The sequence below is a fragment of the Myotis davidii genome, unplaced genomic scaffold (assembly GCF_000327345.1).
Source record: "Myotis davidii unplaced genomic scaffold, ASM32734v1 scaffold26, whole genome shotgun sequence".
In the NCBI taxonomy this organism is placed as follows: domain Eukaryota; kingdom Metazoa; phylum Chordata; class Mammalia; order Chiroptera; family Vespertilionidae; genus Myotis; species Myotis davidii.
In genome coordinates this window covers 1263720-1288000 of record NW_006299245.1, presented here as the reverse complement: position 1 = coordinate 1288000, position 24281 = coordinate 1263720, and the positions used below count along the sequence as shown (strand labels likewise).

The window sequence follows — 24281 nt, the reverse complement described above, 5'->3', positions numbered from 1 at the left end:
AAACAAGTCAGTACAAAGTTCATGACGTGGCTATCAGCTGCTAAAATATTCACTGCTAGTATTAGTGGAGAGAAATGGTGCGCCTATGCGTAAGGTGCGTAAGGGAAATGAATGCAACAGGATTATAGTAATCAGTCATTAGCAAACATTGTAGTTTGTAAATAATTATGTGTAACAGGATATTATAAAAATTAAGTTATGAAATTTTTTTTCTTTTTTTATTATTATATCGCAAGAATATTCATTGTGGGCCGCATGCAGCCCACAGGCTGCAAATTTGACATGCTTGTGGTAGGGGCATTACAACTCCCATTTTTGAGGTCAAGAATGTGAGGCTCCCAGAGTTAAAGAGACTTGCTTCTAAATAAGGACTTTCTGTGTGTTTCCAGATCTTAGCTATGGTGAATTGTGCTGCTATGAACATAAGGGTGCATATATCCTTGCTGATTGGTGTTTCTGGTTTCTTGGGATATATTCCTAGAAGTGGGATCACTGGGTCAAATGGGAGTTCCATTTTTAACTTTTTGAGAAAACTCCATACTGTTCTCCACAGTGGCTGCACCAGTCTGCATTTCCACCAGCAGTGCAGAAGGGTTCCTTTTTCTCCGCATCCTCTCCAACACTTGTTGTTTGTTGATTTGTTGATGATAGCCATTCTGACAGGTGTGAGATGATAACGCATTGTCGTTTTGATTTGCATCTCTCGTATAATTAGTGACTTTGAGCAGGTTTTCATATGTCTTTCGGCTTTCTTTAAGTCCTCTTTCGAAAAGTGTCTATCTAGGTCTGTTGCCCATTTTTTTATTGGATTGTTTATCTTTCTTTTGTTAAGTATGAAATTTTTATTAAAATGTTTCTTGCATATCGTTTTATTGACTGGGCTGCAAAAATATTCCTTGTGGGCCGCATGCAGCCCATGGGCCGCGAGTTTGACATGCTTGTCTTAGAATATTTTAAAGCAAAATTTTGGAATAATTTACATAGTTACCATAAATGCCTAATTTTTTAACTCTGGGACCAGTAAGGTGAAAAGATCGAGGTAGATTTTGGAGAACTTCCTTCAATCATTGGAAAGTAGGGAAAAGTACACCTCTGTAACTATGTCACATCTGATGGGTACCAGGAACACTGACTACTTATGTGAATCTAATCTATTTATAACTCCAATAGTTGTTAGCAGAGAAAAAAAATAGGGGAGAGTGGCAGGGAGTTTATAGGTGTAACATACAAATGCATTTGCCATAGAATATATTTGTTGTTAATTGCTGCTCTCAATAGTCCTTGTTTCCATTAAAATTTATAGTTGTTGGAATGTCAGGATTATCACTAATTTGGATGCTTCTAAAATTTACATAGTACTCAAAATGTGAGGTCATCTGGACCATTTATCAGCCTCCACATTACACTAATCTTGTTACATAATGTTCTGCATAAGAGTTTTATAGCCTCATCTATTCCTTTATTTAAAATCAGAGTCCTGCCATCTCATTCTTACTCCATGCTAGACTGCAACTCTGGTGTCAGTACTTGCTTTACTGTGACCAGTAGTAAGGAAGGGAGCTGAATTTTAGTATTGTCTGTGTATCAGACCCTATGCATAGCTTTGTTTTCTGGTTTTAATATTTTTAAGCTATTTATTTTACTCTACAATAAGCTCTTACCCTCCCCACACCCACCCTGCACATAGGGAGCGGGAGCGGACGGCCAGCTGCCCATGTGTGGCCCTTCTCCCCTGCAGGCCCAGCCCAATCAGCCCCCCATCCGGGCAGGTGGCCAGACCCCACACATGCACGAATTCGTGCACTGGACCTCTAGTTAAATATAAACATTCTGATTCCTGCAAACTTGTCTCTGTGATTCAATAAGTTCTTGTTAGCATGTACATGCCTGACATTTGCCTCTGTGGTGGCGATAAACCCTGAAGCAAAACAGGCAAAATTAAGTCCCTGCTTTGTGAAGGTTACATTCAACGAGGGGAATTGAAGATAAGCAAGTACCCTAATTTAGAAGATAATATGGAAAGAATAGAGAAGGATGGGTGATTTCAGGACTGAGCTAGTCAGAGAGGGCCTCACTGAGAGAGTAACATTTGAGCCACAACTCAAAGAAGGGGAGAACAAAAAATGCAGACATCTGGGAAAAGAGAATTTCCAACCAGAGGGAGCAACAAAAGCAAAAGCCAAGGGGTGCACATGTTCTCAAGTGTTTGACAGACAGTAAGGCTGATGTGGTTATGGACAAGTGAGCAAGAAGAGTAGTGGGGGAGAGGGGCACCAAGGAGCTAGATGAAGGACTTGGCTTAGACATTTACTGACCACAGCTGTGCACTACACTTTCTTGGTGGTGATAGACTTGATCCTTCAAGAACTTTACTACTTTTACCTATAAATTGTAAAATTTTTATAGAAATTTTTAATTGATTTTTAGAAGAAGAAGGAAGAGGGAGAAGAGTCCATGTGAGAGAAAAATACCCATCTGCTGGCTCCTGCACACCCCCAACCAGGGATTGAGCTCTCAACCTGGGTATGTGCCTTGACAAGGAATGAACCTGGCAACCTCTTGTTGCTCGGGACGGTGCCCAACCAACTGAGCTACAACTGGCCAGGGCTAAATTATAAAATTATTTTTATAAGAGATAAGAATCAGATTATAAATTGAGAATAACTGTACTAGGAAACCTAGGTTAAGTTTCATAAGGGGAAGCATTTAATCAAAAGTAAAACTTGCAAAGACTCCTGACACCAAGTTAGAAATGGAAAAATGGACTATTAGAGTCATCATTATGGTATCAAAGAAACACATCAGTTCATGGGATAAAATGAACATTTTAGATCAATTCTCAGGAAATGATTTTTCTCATGGATTTTACCAATGATTTATACATATAATATACATTTTCCCATGTCTCTACTTTTTTTGTAGTATTTCTGTTCAGACACTGGTTTCTTATTACTGCTTTCAAAAGCAAAATCTGGAATAAAAGATGTGCTTCCGTAAGTGTCATGATGTTCCAAGAGGGATCAGAGTACTATAATCCAAGTGTGTAGTATTTCTTGTCCTAGCAATGTCCCAGGAATGGTTAGCTTTATCATTCCTCTAAAACAGTTGTTCTCAAACTTGAATTCCCTAGAGCAGTGGTTCTCAACCTGTGGGTCGCGACCCCTTTGGCTGTCGAAAATCCTTTCACAGGGGTCGCCTAAGACCATCCTGCGTATCATATTTACATTATGATTCATAACAGTAGCAACATTACAGTTACGAAGCAGCAACGAAAATAATTTTATGGTTGGGTCACAGCATGAGGAACTGTATTTAAAGAGCCAGAAGGTTGAGAACCACTGCCCTAGAGAGCTTGTTCAGACATAGTTGTGCCTCACTCCTATTTCTAATTCAGTATTTAGGATCTGGGGTGGGACCAGTGAGTTTGCATTTCTATCAAGTCCCCAGTTGATTCTGATACTGCTGGTCCAGGGGCCATGTTTTGAGACATACTGCATTCTAGCATCAGCTGTTTATCTTTTGAAAAGAAATAGAGAATTCAAAAATAAAATCCCTTGTGATAACCTAAAACGTAGGTACAGTATCCTGCATTAATAGATAAGTGACCATATAGAGAACAAGCCTTGAGTAACACCAGTGATCGATTAAAAATAAAAGCTCATGTGTCCCATCATCGCACATATACCCTGGATGGGGAAAAGGGCACATGCAGACAAATTGAGTTCATTTTACTAGGAAATCAAATAAAACAGAAGGGTTTTTTAAAAATATATTTTTATTGATTTCAGAGAGGGAGAAAGAGAAAAACATCAATGATGAGAGAGAATCATTAATCGGCTGCCTCCTGCACAACCCACAGGAGGGATGGAGCCTGCAACCAGGGCATGTGCCCTGACCAGGAATCGAACCGTGTCCTCCTGGCTCATAGGTCTACACTCAAGCCACATCGGCCAAGCCAGGAGGATTTTTTTTTTTTATGAGACAAGCAATTTCACAACAGTCCCATACACTTCAGGGTGGGGTGGGGTGGGGAGGGGAGGTAGCCAATCCCCTTAACATCACTTTTTCTCTGCTTGCTAGGGAGACAAAAAGCCTAAACTTGCAGGTATGGGAAGGCAGGTGTCTTAAAAATCAAGGTGTCTTGCAAGCTTAAATTTTAAAAAATCAACATAACTGTCTTCTCGCCTTTGAGGCCTATGACTATTTTTTTCCTTCAAGTCTTTGAAAAAATATTTTAACAACTCCAAAGTTCTTGCCTGCTAATTCTAACATACGGGTCATGTCAGGGTCTGTTACTATTAACTACTTTTTCTCTTGATCTTGAGTCACATTGTCTGTTTCTCTACATGTTTAATATATTTTATCCTCGACATTGTAGATAATAATTGTCCATGAACATGAATTCATTTTCCTCTGAAGTGTTCTGATTTCCATTCTAGCGGGCAGCTAAGTTACTGGCTGATGACTCTGAACTTCTGTAAGCTTACTTCATATACTTTTATGATGGATCTATTTCCAATTTATTCTTAACCTCTAAGCAAAATTTTAGTCCTGGAAAATAGTTTTTACTCTAAAGGTATGGCCCCCCTCTAGTTTTGATTGAAAACTTGAAGTGTTGCCCAGCCAGTGTGGCTCAGTGGTTGACCTATAAATCAGAGATTCCGGTCTGGGCACATGCCTGGGTTGCGGGCTCGACCCTTAGTAGGTAGGGGTCCTGCAGAAGGCAGCTGATCAATGTTCCTCTCTCATCAATGTTTCTATATCTCTCTCCCCAAGAAAACTTTTTTTGAAGTGTTTACCAAGCCCCCCTGAGTTGGTAGGTACTGTGGTCTGAATGTTTGTGTCTCCCTAAAATTCACATGATTTATTTCTAACACCCAATGTTATAGTATTAGGAACGGGCCTTAGGAGGTGATTAGGTCATGGGGTGGAGCTTTCACGAATGGGATTAGTGCTTTTATAAAAGAGATCCTACAGAGCTCCCTCGATCTTTCCACCATGTAAGGACACAACAAGAAGTCTGTGACCTGGAAGAAGGCCCTCCCTGGCCCTGCTGGCACCCTGATCTTGGACTGCCAGCCTCCAGAACTGTGAGAAATAAATATTTATAAGCCAGCCTGTGACATCTATATATATAAAAGGCTAAGTAACCATCCAACCAGCCGGTAGAAATGATGTGCACTGACCACCAGGGGGCAGACGCTCAACGCAGGAACTACCAAGCTGCAGTGACTTGGCAGTGGCAATTCTCAGGTGATGCACCCCAGAACCAGAGGGGAGGGAGCCTGATTCCTCATGGAGCTGTGCGATTCCACCAGGCCAAAGGAACCCAACCTGCTGGAGGGACTCTGCTCACTGCACCGCCCCAGGTGCAGCCAGCTGGGGAGGGACCTCGGAAGGTTGGCTCCAGCGTGTGTCCAGCCCACCTTCCCTAGTCCAGCCCCACTGGCCACCTAATTTATTTTCTTTCAATGTGCACAAATCCGTGCACTGGGTCACTAGTTTTGTTATAATAGCCAAGTGGACTAAGAATATAGGTAGGTTTCAAAACCCATACTCTATCTCTTTCCTGGTGGGCAACAACCAAAATATCTCAGCATTTTCTAGTTGCTGCTTTCCTGGGCTTTCAAAGACCATGCATGCGCAATTAAGAGGCCATCCAAGAATTTGAAGGAAGTTGTTTTTTTAAAAATACATTTTATTGATTTTTTACAGAGAGGAAGGGAGAGGGATAGAAAGTTAGAAACATCAATGAGAGAGAAACATTGATCAGCTGCCTCCTGCACACCCCCCACTGGGGATGTGCCCGCAACCAAGGTACATGCCCTTGACGGGAATCAAACCCAGGACTCTTCAGTCCCCAGGCTGACGCTCTATCCAGTGAGCCAAACCGGCTAGGGCTTGAAGGAAGTTTATACACAGATTTGGGGACTCTCATCTCTATGGCTCTTATCTCCAAAATCTTCCCTCAGTTTTCAATTGTTCTAGCAGCCCCAGACTCTGTCCTCTCACACCTCAGGCTTCAAGATCCAGCTTAAGCTCTAGCTGCCCTCCACGGCACTCACAGGGGAACCCCTCAGGAGTAAATCTGTTTAAACATGGATCTCACCAAGTGTAGTTCCCTGTTTCCCAGGGCGGAGTTCTCTCCAATTTATGCCTGCTTTTGGTCATTCTCTAATTATTTCTTATATTTTGTCCAGAGTCCGTAATTGTTTATTTGTTTGTTTGTTTGTTAAATAAGAGGAAGTTTATTTAGAAACTCACAGAGGTAGAAGAAGTGATTAGTAAAAGAAATGGGCTCAGGAAACAAGTTACAAAGACAAAAGAAGGACCCCCAGAGCTTAGGAGAATGAGGCAAGGAAACCCATCCTGGTGGGGGGAAGGAGATGGAGAAGGGGAGACAGGCAGAAGGCGTGGCTGTGCTCCCAGGAGGGAGACTGCCCAGAATCCATAATTGTTATTTGTGGGAGACTTAGTCCAAGCTGTCCTGCCATTACTGGAAAGAAAAGCTCTGTATTACACAATTTTAAAAGCTAGTTTTAGAAAAGGCTAGGCCAAATGGACAAAAATATATCATTTTGTACAAGGGAGTACTTTTACAGGTAATATTTCTTCTTGTATTTTCCAAGTTTTCTATAAAGTGATATTTTTAAAATTAAACTGTTTTTAATGAATAGAATTTGCATGGAGAGAGGCATCCCAGTGGGGAAGTGTATAACATTTTCTGTAATTTGGCTTTTTTTTAAATTAAACATTTTTTATGGAAAGAGTTTGAATGGAGAAAGAGGCATTTCAGATGTAGGACGTGAATAAATGAAAGGTGTGTTTGTGTGAATAACATGAGTCATCCTTGGGTCAGCTGTTTGGTGGGAGCAGGATGGTTTGCAAGAGTGGAGAAGTGTAAAGAAACAAGGGGACTCCATCATTATACAGAGGTAATTATTGTCAACTCATTGCCAAAAGCCTGGGTTTTAAACCTGTTGAATTACCTTATGTAGTAGAAGAATAACTAAATTTACCAGAAAGAACCATGAATATTTTAATATTTTCAACTTAATATTACACAAAGTAAGGAATAAAAATACATATACCACTAAAATATATGCCTTTGGATGCAAATCAGAAACAGATATGGAAAAAGGAAAACAACTTATTTGTAGAGTGAGGAAATTTGGAGAAATTTTGAAAGCAGATTTCAATTTTCAGATGCTATCAGGAGATGGGTTATATAGGGGGCCATCATTAATCATGGTGACTAAGGGAGTTAGGGTCTCCGACTCTACTGATGGGTTGAGGCCAGGACAGGGGTAGGTGATCATTGCACCTGGTCCTGATGTCACCTATGGCGTTGCCTAGCTTAAGGATGTGGACAGTGCGGTCATTCTGCTTTTCTGGGCCGATGTTATATTTAGTTTGACTAAAACTCTGTTTCTGTGGTCCACAAGCCACAGGCTTTGTTCCTAAGACTTGTTTGATGCTGACCAGAACCAAGCACCTCATTGTTCTGAGGGCTTAATGATTAAGGCCCCAGCTAAGCTCCATGAACAGTAATATATTTGCACTCTCAGAAGAAACCCCAGACTTCCCATGTTTTTGCCCATGAGCTACCTTGTTTCCTACACAGCTGTCAAGACTCGGCTAAAATAGGCCCCACTTTGTGAAGCCTGGTTTTCTCCCCCACTCCCCTCCCCGCCCCTGCACCTCCCAGGAGTTATATAGGCCATGGGTTTCATCAGTCCTCCTACCAGACCATGTCAGCAGCAAGTCTTATTTTTGTCGAAGTCCCTGAAATGAGTCATTTTTTCCCTTTACACTTCATACAAATTGAATTCATTTTAGAGGCTATTTTAAGCATGCAAAATATGTGTGATATGCTAGGAGGTAAAACTAGTGCAGTAACAGAAAAAAGAGATATGCATTGAATCTAACAAAAATATTATACAGTAATATCTATGCTTAAAGAAGCATGTTGTCATTTATCAAGATTAATCAATAAAAAGATTTAGTGAACATCATAGAACTGCAGAGTTGGAATTGATCTTGTAGCCTTTCGTTGTCAGACCTGAGACTTCTTGGGCAAGAAGCGAGGATGTCACAGAGGCGTAAGTGAAGAAGCAGAGACAGAGTGGAGGATAAGGAGTGCTAGTAACTTGCAGTCACAGATGTGAGAAGGCCCTCTCCGTCCTCACACCTCAGAGCCTCCTTGCTCATGCCACTGGTTGTAACTGTGGAGTTCACCCCTCACCTGTCCTCTTTCCTTTACATCTGGACCTGGGGGGTGGGAGCAACATTTGGTAACTCGCTTCCACCCTTCTCCCCCTGAGATTGTAACCCTAAAGGCAAGTTATCATGGCTGCTCAGAATAGTCAAAGAAATGCACTTCTAAGTGTTTCTCCTGCTGCCTTGGCTAGAATTATGCATAAGGCACACAGGCAAATCCAAACCCCTACAGTGTGAGATGCACCTAAAACTGAGTGAATGAATAAATGGGTCAATAAGTAAAATAATATTAGATGTCAATAAAGAGAATAATATCAATTCAGAAAAGCAAAGAACAATATTGAGGGGTTTTAATTTTTAAAATGATCTAGAAAGAGACAAAATACATTTAGAGGTTTCATAAGGGAAATATTAAACAAGATTTCAAGTGGAAAATTATATAAATAGGCACACTTAAGGACTACTTCTTACATATAATTATTAGTCAATGTTTTAAAAGTTTAGTTAAAATTTCCATCATAATTTTACTTTAAATATTGCCAGATTTTTAAAAAAGGGGCTGAATTTGCCCTTTATCAATATGCCAATCTTTTTTTTCCTTTTGCTCAGTTCATCAGTAAACCACTGAGTTAAGAATGAGTATGTCTGTGTTAATGGCTGCTGAGTGGGATGCAGATAACCACTGCCCAAACGGGCCGGTCTGCCTCACCAGCAAGGCTGCGGTGCCACCCAGTCCTATAGCCCTCAGACCCACTGGCGGAGGATGGGGTGTCAACAAGTACACCCAGCAGACCAAGCCCCTCACCTTGGGACCCACCATCATCCTCTATCCTCTCACCAATTATACTTTTGGTACAAAAGAGCCTCTCGCCCTGGCTGGACTGGCTCAGTTGGTTGGGTGTCATTCTTTACACAGAAGGGCTGCTGGTTCAATTTCCCATCAGGGCACATGCCTGGGTTGCAGGCTGGATCCCACCCAGTAGGGCATGTGCAGGAGGCAGCCAATCTGATGTTTTGCTCTCCAATCAATGTTCTTCTATCTCTCTCCCTTCACCTATCTCTAAAAATCAATAAATATATTTAAAAATAAAATGGCAGGAAGGAAGGGAGGGAAGGAGGGAGGGAGGGAGGGAGGGAGGAAGAGCTTCTATGTGGCAGACAGATTTCAATGCATGAGTGAGGAATTTGATAAAATTGGATGAGCAGGACTGTAGAAGGGGTTCTGATTGTACATGGGCACCAGCTACCCCATATGTTACTGCTCCAGCTGGGAACAACTTTCTTCAAACTACCTGGTGGTGAACTGAACCCAGGAGAAGATGAAGTTGAAAGACTAATACGTTAATGACAGAGGTAGTCATCAGGATGGAGTCCTGTAAAACTGGGTCATTGGGGACTGTATTGGTAACTGGTGGAGACCAAATTTTGAACCTCCTCAGTATCCATAGAGTCCTGCACATATTTCAAAACCGAGGGAACATAAGAAGTTGTTTTTGGTTCAACTTCAAGAGAAGCCTTGTTTTCAGTGCCTAAAAATGACAAGCTGGTAGCCCTACCGTTGTTTGAAAGGTGTGACAATGCACCAGGGTAAAAACCATCATGTCTGGTCTCCCTCAGCTTTTGAACAGCTTCCATGTTATATACAACTGAACTCCCTCACAGTGGAGAAGCCAGAGACACTGTCTCTGTGAGCACAGCTCTACACAGTATAGAATCCACATGGTAGAAAAGTTGTCTTTGTTTTCTTTCTTTCCCAGCCCTAAATCGCCACCTGCTTCCTAGTGTTTGAATGGTGAATTTGATATGAAAAACTATAGTGGTGTAAACAAATGTGGGAATGTTTAATTTGCTTTTGTTTCTACTCGTGTGTTTTTGTAAATTAAAGAAAGTGACCTTCTATTTGTATTTTTAAAAATTTCACATTAAACTTATAAAATTCTTTTTAAAAGTGATGGATACATCTATAAACACAACTTATTGATATGAGTGTAGGTGAGTGTCAAACAGTTGTTGAGAGTCCCTAGTATAAACATCACATCTCGATGGCGGCCTTTAATCAGTTGTAGCATATTTATGCTCTGGGTTTTAAACAGGAATAACATTGGAAGGGGGAATGATTCAAATAAAATCCTTAAAAACCATCATCTGTATTCATTTATACATCTTTGTGAATGTTAATAGAAGCAAGAGTATTTTCTCAAATCTTTGTACAAAAATCTCATTGGACACCACCAACATTTCCCATTTGGTGGATACTGGTTCTAAAAATAGAAGTGTTCTTTTTGTGGCCTACATACTTATTATTCTCTTATTCTTTAAAAAATTCCATGTTGGCTCTACACTAAGAAATTAGCGACCTCAAGTTAATATAGAACAAGCGAGTTTCTGTAATTATTGGATTTAAAAATATAGCTCCCTAGATCCAAAATCTACTTGTTATAATTATGTGTAATACTACATTCTAAGGGCATAAGAATTTTATGTGAAACTTATTAAAAACAGCTCCTGATTTCTTTGCCGGTACAGATCTGTGCTGCCAGTGAAGCCAAAAGACCCTGGGAAAGAACGCTGAATGCTTTGCTGATTGCTTTACTAATATTGTCTGGTGTGTTTAGTCTCCAAGAAAAAAGAAATGAACATTTCTTGATCACCTAACGAGTGCCACAATATATTTATATGATTGAATCCTCACAATGACCATAATAGGCAGAATAATTCCCAGTTTACAGAGGGAGAAACTGAAGTCATGAGCTCAGGGCATACATAAGCAATGAAGCCAGGATCTAAACAATCTGACACCACGCCCATTCCACTTCACGTAACCTCAAGAAGTCAACCACAAAAGGCTTCATGTACTTTCCCTTCAAAACCTATTTTGCTCCCACCTGTCTTCAACATCAACATTCAATCTAAACCGTTTAACTGGAAAAACCTGAGGGTATTCCAAGAATGTCCAGATTTTTTTAAAAGCAGGAAATAACTTCAATTAGTCAGTTGGTAACTCACATAAAGAACTTAATATTGCCTGACATACTAATGAGTGCTACTCATAAACTTCACCTCTGACCCTAGCATTTGGAAGTGGGCTACATTTGCTTCACATTTTCTTAACCTTTTTTTTAATTGGCAGTGTGAAAATATACCTTGTCAATGCTTTAAACATATTCAGTTATTGCCCTAGCTGGTTTAGCTCAGTGGATAAAGTATCGGCCTGCACACCAAAGGGTCCCAGGTTCGATTCCAGTCAAGGCCACGTACCTCGGTTGCAGGTTCCTAACCAACCCTGGCCGGGGCTTGTGCAGAAGGCAACCTATCTATGTGTTTCTCCCACATCAATATTTCTCTCTGTCTTTCCCTCTCTTCCACTCTCTCTCAAAATCAATGGAAAAATACCTTCAAGTGAAGAGTAAAATAAATAAATTAATAAAGTATTCAATTATTAAAATAAATCCTGTACAATGGGAAGTATAATTTGCACAGGTTGAAACTTTTAAATGGGCACTTAAATTTGTTTTCCAAATTTCTCCTGTTAAACTTTTTCAGCCCTCTCAAGTACTGTCTCAGACTTTTTTTTTGCCAGATGGTACCTCACCTTTATTCTTATTATCTTTTTCTCTTCTCTTCCTGCCCCTGGCTCCATTCCTCTCAATGGCTGCTTTTGTAGCCTATGTTCTTGGATTTGTTCCCTCCACAGACTTGTTAACAACTTCCCTTATCCTTGTCTACCAGATATTTTTTGTGTACTTAAGTATTTAGTCACCATTGTCATAATTGTGCTGAAAATAGCCTTGTTATGTGGGCCATCCCAGAAGACCAGCAGTTTTTAAAGTTAATAACACCTTGAGCAAATAAATGATTTTATGATTCACTCCTTTCATGACCGCTCATAAAAGAAAGAAAATTGTTTTATGATAAGAATATTTAAGTAATTAAGTGTTGTAAGGATTCAATAGTTGTTGGGGTGGGTTTGGTCTGCTCAAATAATTGCTTTGATGTTAGAAGGATTGTATCCGTTAAGTATAGGTTTTCATTGAAAGAAACGTATGTTCATTAGAAAACTTCAAAGAGTTAAAAACCCTTTTAGTGGTTTAGTTGAACACTTAATTCTAATTGCAGCCCGGTGACATGAGTTTTTAACATGATCATGAGATATTTTTTCACTCAGAGTAACACTTGATTTAATAAAAAATATGGATTGCATATTTTATTTTTTAAGAATAAGTTAAGACTTTTAAGTCCCTAGAGTAACCTGCCTGTTAATTTTTTTACGCAAATCCTAAGGATCTGGATTAAGTAAAGATTCACTATTTTGATTTAAAATTAATTACAACTATTAAGTAATTTGGGCTTGAAAATAACTCATGTAATTTGCTCTATCAGAGAAGAAAGTTTTTTATTAGTATAGTAATTGAAATAGCCTTAACAAAAGGGGGAATCTAAAATGTCTTCTGAACTAGTGCTTTATCACTTGAACCACTAGGTGGCACTAACAAGCTTTTACCAAATATGTACTCTGAATGGTGTGTGAGACACTCCTTGAACGCTTTCCACCTATAAACAATATCCAATGCCACCATTATCAACAGGTCTACAATTTCGACCCATCTGTTTAAGGAAAATGGTATATAAAGTTATGGCTCTAGACAACAATAAATGTTATTACTTTAGCAAATTACTAGCTGTTTAAGAAGCTACTTGCATTGTTGACAAAAATACTGAGAATTCAATCAAAATAACAAGGCACCATGATTTAGTGAAAAAACACTGGACTTAGAGTCAGTAGTGCTGGTTCTGTTTATAGCTCCACCGCCAACGATCTTCGCATTTTGAGTAAGTCACTAAACCTTTCTGGTTGCCAGTCTCCTAGTCAATGAAATAGGGAAGAAGAAAAAAAAACTTTTTTTTTCTACAAAATCCCTGAGAATTCTAGTATGGAAAACAAATGAAAGCAAGGCTGACTGAATTGGGATGGAATGTTAGAAGGAGAAGGATATACGGACACACTTTCTACTCTACTTCCCATCACTCTACAATGTCCAACCCATGGTTTCCATGGCCCAGAAAATAATAATCTAGAGAGCAATGAAATAGAAAATTAGTATGGTCCCTTCTGTTCCAGAAGTCTGATTCCAAGTATGTAGCTATGTGCAAATTCTTAAACATTTTCTCTTTACTTGCCCAATTCCAGGATATAGTACACACTTTATTTACTCTTTTACAAATGAGTAAATGGAGGCTGAGTAATCACTGTCTTTTTAAAGTTCATCTGGATATAGGATCAGAATCCAGAACTTCTGATATATATATATGTACTTAAACTTTCTTTTGAAAAAAGTATATATTCATATGCAGTTGTAAAAAATAACCCAGAGAAATTCCATGTACCATTTACCCCGTTTCCCCCAATGGTAACATTTGCAAAATTATGGCACCATATCACAACCAGGTATTGGCATTAAGACAATCCAGAGCAATTCCACCACCCCAGGAATCCCTGTGTTGTACTTTCAAAGCTACACCTGCCTCCCTCCTGCCCCAACTCCCTGCTTAGTATCCCCACCCAGGAACCACTAATTTGTTCTCCAGTTCTTTAATTTTGTCATTTTAAGAATATGATATAAATGGAATCATATAGTATGTAGCCTTTTCAGGATTTACATTCTCACTCGTCATTATTCTCTATAGATTTATCCAGATTGTTCCATGTATCAAACATTCATTCCATTTTACTGAAGAGCACTCCATGATATGATGTACCGCAGATATTTAACCATTCATCCAGGAAGATTATCTGGGTTGTTTTTAGGTTTTGGCTCTCATGCGTAAAGCTACTATAGCGTTTGTGTATAGGCTTTCATGTGAACATAAGTTTTTATTTTTCCAGGATAAATGCTCACGAGTGAGATTGCTGAGTCATTGTGTAATTGCATGTTTAGTTAGTTAGTTTGTGTTTTTTTTTAATATATTTTTATTGATGTCAGAGAGAAAGGGAGAGGGAGAGAGAGATAGAAACATCAATGATGAGACAGAATCATTGATTGGCTGCCTCCTGCACGCCCACTACTGGGGATTGAGCCCGCAACCCAGGCATGTGCCCTTGGCCGGAATAAAACCTGGGACTCTTCAGTCTGCAGGCCCCATGCACTGAACCAAACCAGCTAGGGCCATGTTTAATTTTTTAAGGAACTGCTAAATAATTTCCAGAACAGGTATACTAATTTACATTTCCACCAGCAATGTAGTGTTTTCACTACTTTTTTAAAAATTAGCCATTCTGATAGGTGTGTAATGATACGTCATTGTGGTTTTAATTTGTATTTTCCAAATGCTAATAATGTTAAACATCTTTTCATGTGCTTATTTGCAATCTGTGTGTTCTTTTTGGTGAAATGTCTCTTTCTGTCTTTTGTTCATTTTCTTTTTTTTTTTTTTTAATATATTTTATTGATTTTTTACAGAGAGGAAGGGAGAGAGATAGAGAGCTAGAAACATCGATGAGAGAGAAACATCGACCAGCTGCCTCCTGCACATCTCCCACTGGGGATGTGCCCGCAACCCAGGTACATGCCCTTGACCGGAATCGAACCTGGGACCTTTCAGTCCGCAGGCCGACGCTCTATCCACTGAGCCAAACCGGCTTCGGCTCTTTTGTTCATTTTCTAATTGGCTTTTTTTTTTTTTTTTTTTTTGTACTGTTGAGAGTTCTTTATGTATTTAAACACTAGTCTGTGTTTTCATCCTCTTTAACAGGATCTTTCACAAAGCATAAGTTTTTCATTTTAATCATTATTTTATGGATCTTGTTTTGGGTCAAGTCTAAGAACTCTGTCTATCTCTAGATTTCAAAGATTTTTTTACTGTGAGTTTTTCTGAAATTTTATAATTTTTAAATTTACATTTATGTAGTTGATCTATTTTGAGATAATCTTTGGATAAGATCTGAGGTTTAGGTTGAAATTCTGTTGGTTTTTTAAATATATATATATTTTATTGATTTCAGAGAAGAAGGGAGAGGAAGAGAGAGACAAACATCAATGATGGGAGAGAATCATTGGTTGGCACCTCTTGCATGCCTCACCCTGGGGACTGACATGTGCCCTAACTGGATTGAACCGTGACCTCCTGGTTCATAGATCAACGCTCAACCGCTGAGCCATGTCTACCGGATGAATCTCTGTTGCTTTTTTAATTCATTTGCTCCAATTACTCTAGTACCTTTTTTTCTTTTTAGCAGCACTTTTTTTTTTTAAGGCAATTTTTATTTCACTGAATTGCATTTGTAACTTTGTCAAAAAATCAGGTAGGCATTTTTATATGGATCTATTTTCTGACTATTATAGTCCACTGTTTAATGTGTCTATCTCTCCACTGATAACACACTGTTTTGATTAATCTATATAATAAAAGCCGAAGCTACCATTATGGTAGAACGACCAGAATGACCAGTCACTATGATGCACACTGAGCACCAGGAGGCAGATGCTCAACACAGGAGCTGCCCCCTGGTGGTCAGTGCACTCCCACAGGGGGAGCGCTGCTCAGCCAGAAGCAGGGCTCACAGCTGGCGAGTACAGCAGAGGTGGTGGGAGCCTCTCCCACAGTAAGGAGAGAGGGGTCCCGGACTGTGGAAGGGATGTCTGACTGCTGAGGATCAGACCTAAGCCAGCAGGCGGACATCCCCAAGGAGTCCCCGACTCTGAGAGGGCGAAGGCCTGGCTGAGGGATCCGCCCCCCTCCCCTGGTGCACGAATTTCATGCACCAGGCCTCTAGTGAAGTATATAAAAATCATGAAATTGGGTAGATTGATTCCTCCCACTTCATTCTTCTTTTTCAAAATTGTTTTAACTCTCCTTTTGTTGATTTTTCATATAAATTTTAGAATGATCTTTTTTATAGCTACAAAAATCGTGCTGAGATTTTGATAGAAATTGCATTAAATTTATATATCAAATCAGGAAAAATGGACATCTTTATTATGTTGAATCTTCCAATCAATGAACATGGTATATCTCTCCATTTATTTAGACCTCCTTTTATTTCTTTTACTAGTGTTTTGTGATTTTCAGTACAGGCATCCTGTTTTTTTGATATTTATACCTAAGTATTTTAATGTTTGGAGTGATTGTAAATGGTATTGTGTTTTTAATGTTGGTGTCAACATATTACTAGTAATTGTTAGTATATAGAAACATAATTGGGTTTTTTAAAAATATATTTTATTGATTTTTTACAGAGAGGAATAGAGAGAGATAGAGAGTCAGAAACATCGATGAGAGAGAAACATCGATCAGCTGCCTCCTGCACATCTCCCACTGGGGATGTGCCCGCAACCCAGGTACATGCCCTTGACCGGAGTCAAACCTGAGACCTTTCAGTCTGCAGGCCGATGCTCTATCCACTGAGCCAAACTGGTTTCGGCCATAATTGGTTTTAATATGCTCATTTTGTATCCTGTGGCCTTAATGAACTCACTTATTAGTTGTAGGAGGTTTTTTGTAGATCTCTTGGGATTTTCTATGCAGACTGTAAATAAGGACAGTTTTTATTTCTTCCCTCTTGGTTTATATACCTTTCTCTGCCCTTTATTGCACTGGCTAGAACTTTAGCACTATGGTGAATAAGAGTGGTAAGAGGAGACATTCTTTTTTTAAAAATATATTTTATTGATTTTTTACAGAGAGGAAGAGAGAGAGATAGAGAGTTAGAAACATCGATGAGAGAGAAACATCGATCAGCTGCTTCCTGCACACCCCCTACTGGGGATGTGCCTGCAACCAAGGTACATGCCCCTTGACCAGAATTGAATCTGGGACCTTCAGTTCGCAGGCTGATGCTCTATCCACTGAGCCAAACAGGTTAGGGCAAGACATTCTTTTCTTGTTCTTGATCTTAAATGAAAAGCATAATCATCCACCATTGAGTATAATGTTATCTGTAGGTTTTTTATGGAAGCTCTTGATCAAATTGGGGAGGTTCTCTATTCCTATTTTTGTAAACATTTTTTTAAATGTTTTTTATTAATTTTAGAGAGAGAGGAAGGAAGAGGGATAGAGAGATAGAAACATCGATGAGAGAGAAACATCGAACAGTTACCTCCTGCATGTCTCATACTAGGGATTGAGCCGCAAACTGGTAATGTGCCCTGATCGGGAATGGAACCTGTGACCTTTGGTTCATGGGTTGATGCTCAACCACTCAGCCACACTGGTCAAGCTAAACATTTTTATCATGTGTTGAATTTAGTCAAATGTTTTTTGTGCATTACTTGGTATAATCATGCGACTTTATTGTTAGTATATTAATGGGGAATTACATTGATTAATTTTCAAATATTACACCAAGTATGTATAATTTTTATGTATGTGTATTATATATGTAAATATAAATGTATATGGATGTCTGAATTTTATTTGGTAATATTTGTTAAGGATCTTTGCATCTACATCTATGAAGGATATTGGCTTGTGGGGTTTTTTATTTGTTTTTTTAACTGTCTTTGTCTAGTTTGGGCATCAGAGTAATAATAGCTTCATAGAATGAATGAGGAACTATTTTCAGGAGGAATAAAAACTTATGTGTAATAGGTGCTAGTTTTTCTAGTAGTTGCTACCTATTTTGTTTTCATTCAGTTTGAGATTTTCCTGGTTCTTGGTACAGTGACTGAATTTCCGTTGAAATGAGGACATTATGGGTATTATGTTAGACATTCTGAATCTTATTTAAACCTTCTGTTCAGCTCGCTTCCTCTGACACCACTTCAGTAGGGGAAGAGATGAATGGGAACGCGGCCTTATTATTTCCGGGTGAAGTAGAGGATCAAGACTCAACCTTTATTGGCAGCTCAGGTGGGGGCTCTTATTACTGCTGGGTGTGGGTGTGAGTTCTAGCTTCCTGCTGGGCCCCCACTGCTATCTCCGTGGCTGGGAGAGGTAGGAGTGCCTCAGTACTGCTCTCCTTGCGACTTCTGTTCACAGCAAGGAAGGGTGGGCAGAATGGCCTTGTAACCATTACCACCGGGCAGTGGTGGAAGTCCTATCTCCCCACAAGGCCTCCCCTGGCACCACCACAATGGGAAGTAGGAAGGAATGTGCATGAGTTCCAGGAAGGGGTGTTCCCAGATGGTTTATACTGTCATTGGGCAGTATGGAGTGAGAGCTCATCACTGCCTAATGGGGGTAAAAGTTCCCGTTTCCCACCTTGGTCTTCTCCGACACCCCATTGTTGGAACATTGGTACCTTCACTGCAGCCTGGAGAGGATGGAAGTCCAGGCTCCCCATTTGGCCTTACCTGATGTGGGTGGGGTGAGGAGAGTTTTTTACTGTGGTGTTTGGCTGGAGTAGAGTGGTTATTGTCTCAAAGTTTTCTATCTTGCTAGGCTGCCCTTTCTTGGCCCTTCAGTTAGATAAACCTGGGGTTGTTTATTTGCTTGCTTGCTTGTTTTTGTATGTACCTATTAGTATTTCTAGGTTAACAGCTTTCCCAACACCCATTCCAGGATATATAAGGCAAGAAGAAAACCCAGGGAATTCACCATCATAATGTCCCCAGGTGGTCTGTCTTTTTCTCTCCATATTTCAGAGTCTATTTATGTTTGTTTTATGGGTAATGGGCACATTTTACATTATATTTAATGGGAGAAGTAGGAAAAAATATAATTAGTCCCTCTTCCCAGAAGTCTCATTTATGATCATTTCATCTCACGCTTTGAGGCAATAATCTCTACCATACCATAGCAAATTATAATAAAGATATCTCCAAGTGTACAATTAGTGTCAAATGCAGAAGAGATTGTTATAGCTTAAGGATACTTCATGAAGCAAGAAGGACTTGACTTGACTTCCCATCATAATAAGTAAATGCCATCATATAAGTCCTATAATTCTTCAAACATTATCTAATAAAAAGCTAAAAAATAATTATAGTACCTTAGCTTTTACCATGTGCCAGACTCTGTGTTGGTTGGTTTATATGTGATTAAGGCTCTTTACAACCAAATGCAGTGAGCATTATTATAACTCTTTATTCTACAATTGAGGAAAGTGAGACTTAGAAACTTGAAATAAAGTGTTTGAACTGGATCTTTGTGAAACCGAATGCTAAACTTGAACTACTCTGCCATACTGACTCATTCCTTTCAGAATCAAAGCAAATGCATGTAAAAAGGACCTCCAGGCACCATCTGCTTTGTTTAAACCCAAACTAAACTGTTGCCGGCTGATAAATTTTGAAAAATATATGAGCACATAGTAATATTGGAAGCAGACACTTTAAAGTGAGGTATGGGGATTCCAACCAAGATTTTACTTCTGACAATGCTACTTGCCTTTGTGTCCCTCATTTCTCTGTGGGAAGCCGATGTAGAGAAACAAGCACTGTTCTTTAATTGAATATGATGTAAGATGTGCCAGCATTATGAATCACAAGACAATGAAATATTTTATGTGGCTTTAAAGCTCTTGCGCCTCAGGGGAGAATACATTCCTGGCCAATGATGTATTTTGAGGTTGTGTATTTATTCTACCTTTTAAAGTTATATAAAAGCACTTTTCCTATAACCATTAACGCTGTCCTTTTCATCAATCATATGCATCGCCATGACATTACCTTTGAATTCATTCTTTTTCTCTTTGAATGTATGAATCCCTAGGAGTGTCTTTTTTAACAAACACCTCTCATAATTATTTGAAGACTCAATCTGAGCTGATCTTTTTTTTAAAAATATTTTATTGATTATTTTTACAGAGAGGAAGGGAGAGGGCTAGAGAGTTAGAAACATCGACGAGAGAGAAACATCGATCAGCTGCCTCCTCCACATCCCCTACTGGGATGTACATGCCCGCAAAGTACATGCCCTTGACCGGAATCGAACCTGGGACCCTTGAGTCCGCAGGCCGACGCTCTATCCACTGAGCCAAACCGGCTAGGCCTGAGCTGACCTTTTATTGTTCATATTCTATCTGCTTGTCTCCCAAATTTCCTGGGACTATTTCAGTAGACGTTCTAGGTCTTTCTTCCTTGCCTTTTAAATTATATCACTTGTAAGAATATTCTAGGTGAAAAAAATATCTCCTTGGAGTTGAAGCCCATGAAACACAACAGTGCTGTCAGAGCTATAGAGAGAATTAAGAAGGGGGAATGGAGCATGCGCTGTCTCTTCAGGTATATGGCATCCTCTTTACTAGGCTTCTGTCAACCCTTTGTTGCCTTTCCTTCACTGTAGAGAGCAACAAAATATGCCTGGTTTACCAAAACACCAACAGTATTTTTGTTTCACTTTTTAAATATTTTTGATACATAGAACTTTATAACTATGATTTTATGCTACATGAAGTAATATTTTAATGTTTTATATAATATTCATTTGGAAATGAATACTTAAAGTATACATTTAAATTATAAAAACTGAGTTCCTGTGTGGATTTAAAAATAATCCTAATTCACTTCTTAAAAAATTAACTAGGCGACGGCTATTACAGAATATTCAAGGACAAGTTTGTAAAGTAAACATTTAAATCTCTTTTTTGAATTGGTTAATTTTAGGAAACTGTAAGAAGATATATTTTTAATATTCCAGTCAATGTAGTTAATATTTATTAATAGTAATAGCTACAACTTTTTAAGCCCTTAATGACTTCTCTGTTGAGGGTTTTACATAAGTAATTTTATTTTTCATAATACCCGTATGAATTAGGTATAATCTTTTGTCCATTTTACTGATAAAAAAAATATGCTTAGAAAAAGTAAATCAATTTGCTCAAAGATAACCTAGAGCTGCTTGATCCCAAAGACTGATCTCCTTATTTTCCACTTTTATAGGTGAAGAAACTGAGACAGAAGAAGTTAAGTGACTTGACCAAGATTACACAGTAAGTTGTATAAGCAGGATTCAATTAAAGGAAGTCTGACTTTGAAATTCACATCTTAACCAATATGCTACAGCCTCTGGCTGATTCTGAGACTGAAGGGTGCCTTCATTATTGTTCTGTCCTTCAAAGCATTAACAAGTAATGAACATATCTTTTAGTTTTAGAAATAATTTTTCTCCAATTTCCCTTCCCTTTGCTATTAGGTTGAACCATATGAAATTAATGATATTCAACCATTTACAAAATGGCAAATACATATAAACATGGATTTTTTAAAAATATACTTGTTCTCAATATAACAACTATTTTCCCTTCCTTGACTTCTTGAATACCATTATTTTCTTTCTTATTGTTCAATCCTTTCACAACTCTGTAGACCATACAACTAGAATATCATATAAGAAAAAGAAAATTGGGCCTCACCCTCCTTTTAATACAGGCCTATAGCCTTCTGACCAGCCACCTTTTGAACACTGCTTTGTACATTTATTGTGATATTTATATTGAAATAACATGGGGCAACAGGGATACCAGTCATGATATTAGTGGTTTAGAGACTAATGAGTATGTTTTCCCCTGTTATTTATCCAGGTTTGAAAGAAACAAGCCAAGACAAAAATAAAATTGAAAAAAAATTTCAAAGTAAGTTTCTCCTTTCAACATTTTTCAATCAACATGTATTAAGTACCCACAAGGTACTGGCACTCTATGAGGTACTAGGGTGTAGAAAGATGTAAAATCGGGGAAATTTTTTTTCTGGGCCCTAGTAGAATTTAAAGGAATGATTATATACTTAACTATTAAGATTCATTCATTTGTTTATTTGTTTATTCATTTATGGCAATTTTTCTGGTTTTTGAGGTCTGTCCTTAAAGGAAAGTTACGGTGAAAAATCTGCCAGGGGCTATTACTTTCTCACCTTATTGTTGACTAACTTTGCAAATGACCATTATAATTTTTTGAAATGGTGATTAATAGTTCACAAAATAAAGTTCTAATGATGAGCTGTATGGATCAACTAATAATGAATCTAGATTCTTTTTTTTGAATACAGAGGTGGCTGGCAAAAAGGCACTCTATGTTCTGTGGTCGCCTGGGTTGCCAGGTTTCACAAACACGGGTCCAGGGAACACTAGAGGCACAGAGGGTCCCAAGATCAAGGTCCCATGACGCTCTGGGCCCCAGCCCACACCAGTGGACTTCACGCTGGGAGCTGAGGAGAGGAAGAGAGGCCAAGCTTTACCGTTGGCCATGACTCCCTCTTCAAAGTTGGAGTGATGGATATTTCATAACATTTAGATCTCATATTATTTATTAAGGGTTGTTCTTTTTCAGCTTCACATTATTTACTTACTCGTTTGGCAAACATTTGCTAGGACCAATGCTACATGGTGAAGCCAGGAAAATGGATAGAATATGGTTGTTGATCTTGAAGTGCTCACAATCCAGAAATGCAAACAATTATAAAATATGATGAAGAATAAAGTAGGGACTTGGGAGTCACCTTCTACAGAGGAATAAGTGCCTGGCTCCTTTGCAAGTGGGCATAGACGCATCGAAGGGAGTTTACTGAGGAGGTGACATTTGAGCTGATTCATAAAAAATAAGTAGGTATTTTCAAGGCAGAAAAAGGAGCAGGAGAGTCCACTACAGGCAGAGAGAATAAAGGTGTTTGTTTTTTAAATATATTTTTATTGATTTTTTACAGAGAGGAAGGGAGAGGGATAGAGAGAAACATCGATCAGCTGCCTCCTGCACACCCCGTACTGGTGATGTGCCCACAACCAAGGTACATGTCCTTGGCGGGAATTGAACCTGGGACCCGGTCCCCAGGCCGATGCTCCTCCACTGAGCCAAACCAGTTAGGGCAAGAATAAAGTTTTTATATGTTGGTTGGTTTCAATGTACTTGAAACTACTTGAAAAGGGGTAGAGGCAAGCTTCCAAAGAATGTTTAGGTTATGCTAAGGAGATTAGACTTTACCCTGAAGCAAACTAGAGGGAAAAAACCACACAAAACAGATGCTTTTAATCTAACCAAATAGTACAATCATCAGGTTGTATTTTGGAATATCATTCTGCTTGTATTTTGAAGAATCACTTAGTGAGTGACTAATGGAAGTTATCCCAGCCAGAACAGATCAGAGTTTTCTGAAATGGGAGATAGAGCAGGAATTTAAGAGGTTTTGGATGAAGAAACTCCAGGGCCTAGTAACTGCAGGAGTTGAGAGAGGGTAAGTAACCTATGTGACCTTCAGGCTTCTGACTAAGTGGATGGTGATAACATTTCATTAATTCTAACAAGCACATTCTTTTTACATTTAAGCATTGCTAAAGGTGAGACCCATCTTATATTTGATGGTGTTTCTACTAAGTATTTTAAGTAGTGGTATATATATATCAGGGATACAATAAATAATGATGCATCACCACAGATGATGTCTTAGATTTCTTATAATACAAGAAATAAGATCAGGAATACAAGAGGAAGATCAAATTTGGGCAGGAGGGCTACGAGAGAGAAAGTCATCACCATTGAGAGATGAGGGGAATGTGCTTTAAACCATCACATGACTTTCTAATTTCAAACAATACGCACATTCCGGTCTCCCTTCCCGCTGCACGGGAATGCTGGTTACTCCAGGCAGATGAAATGTTTACCTGTGGAATCTGGGCATTGGGGGATGGAGGTCAGGAAGATGCTGGACCGCTCACCTGGAAACCAGGTTTATGGACAGATGGGCCAATCTATTACATGCTGTCACTGACTTAACTTTGGTTCAATTTGGCATCCTGCCTTATTAGATGTCAATTATCAACAGAAGTTCTTCATGTAAATGAATATCTCCATATTTTCAATCTTATAGTGCTTCAGCAGTGCAAAATATTTTCATTTATCCCCTGTCCTAGAAAATAAACAGGCACAATCCTGTCAATGGACACAACAGTCAATAGGATTGACTGCTGTCATGCCCTGACCCACCTCCACATTTCTACTCCCGTCCTTCTCTGGTATATGCACCACATAACCATAGTGTGGTGGTTTAAAACTGAAATCTCATTTCCCTGCTCAAACTCTCCCATATTTCCCATCACCCTTAGATAACATCTAAACTCACCTCAGCCTGTAAATTCCTATATGATCAGATCTGACCTGATCTTACTCTCTCCACATTACACCCCTCTCGTCAGAC

At 39.0% G+C, this 24281-nt stretch overlaps 1 pseudogene; it reads left to right on the top strand.

Moving 5' to 3' along the window:
• Positions 1-8855: 8855 nt before the first annotated feature.
• LOC102771484 lies at positions 8856-9870 on the top strand (annotated as a pseudogene).
• The last annotated feature ends 14411 nt before the right edge of the window (positions 9871-24281 follow it).